This window comes from Geospiza fortis, unplaced genomic scaffold (assembly GCF_000277835.1).
Source record: "Geospiza fortis unplaced genomic scaffold, GeoFor_1.0 scaffold601, whole genome shotgun sequence".
In the NCBI taxonomy this organism is placed as follows: Eukaryota; Metazoa; Chordata; class Aves; order Passeriformes; family Thraupidae; genus Geospiza; species Geospiza fortis.
The window spans coordinates 597,197-602,597 of record NW_005054566.1 but is presented as its reverse complement, the minus strand read 5'-3'; positions in this window follow the sequence as shown (position 1 = coordinate 602,597).

Sequence of the window (5,401 nt, the reverse complement as noted above, 5' to 3'; positions counted from 1 at the left end):
GTGGCAGGGGTTGCCCAGCAGGGGTCTGGCACTGGAGTCACATCCCACTGTTTGCCCAGCAGAGCCCAACTCTGTCCCTGGCAAGGTCTGGCACTGAGCCCTTCCCCATGTAAGCTCCTGGAATAATTATAGAATAGAATCATAGAATCATTAAATTTGGAAAAGACCTCCAAGATAATCAACTCCAGCCTTCTCCATTTGGGAGGTTGGTTGTAGACTACTTGTGCCTCAGGTACCTCAAGACTGAACAATCAACTTAATTTGGTATTTACAGAACACCAAAGTTGCATGTAACAAGCTGACACATAAATTCATTAGGATGCAATTAACAGCAATCAGAATGTAGGCTACTCAACTATTTTAGCAAGAACGCATAATTAACTGCAGGTTCATGTTGAATGCTGCCTGGTGCCATGAAGCAGGTTCCAAGGATTGTCTTGCATGGATAAACACAGCAGCGGGGCTTTTCCCAGAGCACAGCCTCTGGCTGAGATGCAGACTGATGGAAAACAGCAGTGGCTGGATTGGTGGGAGACAAGCCCGAGTAAGACAAAAGGAGTAGAGCATCTTGTCCATCACCTAGCGGCCCAGCTGACAGAGCTGGAGCCTCTAGAGATGTGAGCTCAGTGCATCAAAACTCATTGGGTATTATCACTGCTGCGCCACTGCTGCCTCATGATTAAACAACATGAATATTAATGAGTTCTTATAGCTTCTTTGGAAAAATCTGCTATGGCTTATAGATCATAGTGGTGCTGGGAGAAAATAAAACTATGTCAAACTGTTTGCCTGTTGCTTATTCAAAACTCTCCTTCAGCTCATGGGAGCCGGGACACTATTCTGGAGAAGTTGTTTCCTCAGCATCTCTTCCACTTCTGAATTATTTCATGGGAAGCTTCGTCCTAGTAATGAGTGGAAAATTCAGTGTGCAATTGATATTTGTCACCCTCGGGCCTTCACAATCCTTGTCAAAATATACATTACACCAGTAAAAATTCCATACAGAGCAGCAGGCAGAGGTGGCTATTCAGGGGCTGTGCATGGAGAGAAGGAAGAGAAAAAAGACAAGAAATCTCAGGATTTACAGCATACATAAAGCAGGAGAGCATCATGTGCCTGAGTGGCACAACAGGACCTGGAATCTGTGGCACAGAATCCTGTGTGATGAGGAGCAACCTGGCCTTGGAAAGGAGTCCCTGCCCATGGCAGAGGTGAGGGAATGAGCTTTCATGGTCCTTCCAATCCAAACCATTTCATGATTCTATGAAGTTAATTTTAATAATTGCCGTCCCTCATTCCCAGGGCAGTGCCATGGGGTGCATGAATTCCATGTCCCTGGTCCCATTCCATTGTTTTAGGAGGAAGTTTCTGCAAAGAGCCTGATCTTCCCACAACTCATTTCTAACTGGAATTTAACAGACCCCCGTCTGCCAAATAATAAATAAGAACCTTTACATGCAACACTCTGTTAGTTAAGCAGAGCTATAAACAAAGCCTTAACAGCAGCTGATTTAGGGAACAAGGTCGTGAAGGCAATGCTGCCATAGCTGCAGCACATGGGTGGGATGAACCACCCAGACCCATATAGTCAGGTCCCCAAAAACCAAACCTACTGCCAGACTTGAAGCCACCATCAAGAGCTTTCCCCTGTGGCAGTGAAGGGAAGGCTCTGAAAGATTAAAGAAGATGCCTTATTACAGCAAAATAGTGTGGCTCTGGTTTTCACTGTCACCACTCTGTGGGGAAGGCCCAATGTGGTGAAGCTGGTGGCACGGCAAGGGCAGGACCAGCACTGGCAGCTGCATCATTCCCAGGGAGAGCAGAGCCAGACATGCTCACAGACTTCCCAGGCCAGCCTGGGAACTGGCATGCACCAAACCGGGACAGGAGCCTGTGCACCAACTTGCCAACAGCTGGAATGGGGTTGGCAGAGACAGGGGAACCGCAGGGCTCATGGCACCTCCACACAGTGGATCCGTGGGCTGCTCTGAGCTCTTTACACACTACTAACTCATGTATTTCCCTGCTGCATAATTCATAACTTTTAGCAGAAGATAAAAACTTCATAACTGTTAATGTGCAACTGTTTATTAATGTGAGCCTTCCAGACAGCCCTCGGATTTGGAAGGAGTTCTTGAGAAAGAGCCAAAGTCTGTCCTCTGTAAGCAGATTTTTTTGAAAGCTCAGAGGCTGGTGGATATCAGTCTCCAAACAATTCTCCAGTGGCTGCTGAGCTGCTGCTTCATCCTGGTTCCCCTGAAGAACTTGGAGCATCACAGAAGCAGAAATAAATAAATAGATAATTTCCTTTACACAAGGCAAGGTGCTGGATGTGCTGTATCGTTCATGTCTCTCCTGCGCAGAGCAGTCAACCAAGCACAGAAAGGAGATAAGAGCATTTGTTCCCACAAGGAACAGGGAGAGGACAAAAAACAAGATTTCTCTTGTGTTATGTGCAAGGTTGTTTATAACTCCTCTGACTATTTTTAAGCCTGAGAAATGAAGGGCTGCCAGCTGCAGCCTGCTCTTGAGGGAAGGTGCATTGTGTTCTGGAGTACTGTCAGGTGAACCAGAGCAGACACTTGTTACCCGGCAGCCAGCATGGACACATCAGTGACACCTTCCTCCCCATCCCTGTCCTTGGCAGGAGCCTGGCTGCCCTTGGAGCATCTCAGTGGCCTCCTCTGGCCTTGCTCCAGCAGCTCCACATCTTCCTGATGTTGGTTCCCAGAGCTGGAAGCAGCTCTGCAGGTGAGATCTCACCTGAGCAGGGCAGAATCCCCCGTCCCCTGCTGCCCACACTGTGCAATCAGCCCAGGGCTCAGGGTGGTTTCTGGGTCCCAGCACATGTGGCTAGTGCATGTCCAGCATCCCCAGGTCCTTTTTTCCATGGCTACTCCATGATATTTCGCAGTGACACTCATTGGGATGGTATGTCATTGGAGCGTCCTGCCTGATCCTCAGCACACTGTGTGCTCAGCTGTCCCACTGCCTTTAGAAACGCCCCTGGAGAGGATCTCTGCTATGCTCCCAGCCTTGCAATCCATTTTGGAGAAAAGCAGTGAGCTGAAGGCTAGACTGGCAGGCAGATTCAGGTTGTTTCTCTTTTCTAGCTGGACATATGGATACAGACCTTGAAAAGGAAAAGTACCTCCCTTTGCATTGCTAAACCGATGGTGTGGCTAAGAATAGCCTCTGAAGGAAGAGGGAAGATGAATGACATGAGGCATTCAGCACCTTTTCTTACTGTGCAATAGTCTTGAAATTTAAAAAGTGAAATATCAAGGCGTGTGCAGGTGAAGAGGTATGGCCAGTCATGCTGAGGACATTTGGAGGAGTGTGTTATTATGTAAAGCAAATTGGAGAAAGGTTAGCAAATACCACTGCTTCCCTGGGGAGCTCTCTCTTGCCAGAGTCATTAGTGCACTGGCAGCATAACAGATCCTCTCTGCTAATTCTCTAGGTCATAAGCAAATTAAGACAGAAAAGTTGATCTGCTATCAGTCTACATTAGGCACAGGAGTCCAGCTCACCTGTCCAGTAGCTGCTGGTTTACAGAAAGTTTAAGGCTGGAATATGAAAGTCTTGTCATTAAACGGAGCCCATTTTCCTTTCAGCTCAGGCAGGCTGGGCATGGAGCTCTGGGACAGGGTTGCATGGTTCTGGCACCCCTCGGGTGAGAGCAATTTCACAGAGGGTGCCCCAGAACCTCTACCAGTGCCGCTTCATCCCTTCAGGGGAATCCATGGCCAAAGTGTTACAGCTATGATCCATGTCAAGGGTCTCTGGGGGCCAAAGTGTTACAGCTATGATCCATGTCAAGGGTCTCTGGGGTTGCAGCCCTATAGGGAGGGCTTGGATTCAGCCAGCTTGTGCTCGCCTCAGAGTCTTGATGCCAGCTTTCAGTAATGTAGCTTGCGATTTGGAAAGGGACAGACCAGGGAAATGTTGCTCGTGGGATGTGGGAAACTCCTTCCCTAGGCAGGAAGGGGTGAATGAGGGTAGGAGGAGGCAGAGTTTTTGCTTGAAGCAGCCCAAGTATCTCCCATCTAAAAGAGCTTTTGATACCCTCAAGATAAACTGCGTGGTGCAATTAAAACAACCCACTCCCAGGGAGGATTCAGCCCAGGTCTGGAGCTGCTCCTTCTGTGGACACACCACTCTGTGGGTGAGTACCCTGGGCATGGCAGGTGCTGGGAGAGTGGTCTTCTCTGCCAGGGCCATTCCATGGATGCTGAGAGGTTTCAGTTGGATATTAGGTAAAGATTTTTCCCCAGAGGGTGGTTGAGCACTGGAACAGGCTCCCCTGTGAATGGTCACAAAGCTGCCAGAATGCAAGAAGCATTTGGACAATGCTCTCAAGCACAGGATGGATTTTGGGTTTCTCCTGTGCAGGGCCAGGAGCTGATCTATGCAGGTCCCTTCCAGCTCAGGATATTCTGTGCTTCCACAATTTCAAACAGAAATGGTGCCAGCAAAACCTCCAGAGTCACATTTGCAGTGAACAAAAACACCCATCTTCACGCAACACAGCATTTCAAATCCTGCCTTTAATCTAAGGTTCCAGTAACAACCTTCTCACCATCCAATTACTTGTCTTACAATTGACATAGAAATATCAAATTCCTAAGAATTAAAGCACTTTGAAAGTATAACCTACTTTTAAAGCAGACAATATTTATAGTGGGAGAATTTACTTTCTAGTCCTTGACATTATCAAAGTCACTGATGCCTCATCAGCAGCTCCATAAATGAGGCCTCCAAACACAATGTCTGGTTGCCTTTTGCTGGGTACTTTTTGCTGGCTGAGCCTCTCTGACTGTGTGGCAGGTGACGGCCTGTCACTGTCCCCTGTGACCCTGAAACGAAGGTTTGCCCATGGTGTGCCCTCGGCATCCTTTTGCTGTCACACACTGCCTGGCGCAATCAGGCCTGTCCTGCACCCCTCTGACCATTGCTGAGTAGCAGAGGCAGCCGCTGGCACTGTGGGCTCACTGCTGCCAGCCACAGCACCCAGAAAGCAGCTCAAATGGAAACTGGGGAATCTTTGCGCTGGAGCAAGCACCAGGCTTCTGGCAGCAGCAGTGGCAACGGTGCCCTGGTCCCCACCTCTGCTTGGCCCCAGCCCTCATCATAAATTGTGGCACTAACCTACATGGAGAGGCATTAACTTTCACTCCTGAATCTAGGTGCAGTTGTTTCAGCTGGGCATATAAGGACATCAAGTGATGCTAATTACCCTCTAAAATATGAATAGAATTAAGCCAGAGAAGCAGAAAATTAGCTTTGTGGGAGATCTACTGAAGAGTTTAACTGAACAAGGATGGTAGCTGGATTGGCAATGAAGAATTTGTCTTTTAACGCCAGTTCACAAGCACCTTGACTATCACCGTGGAAATCA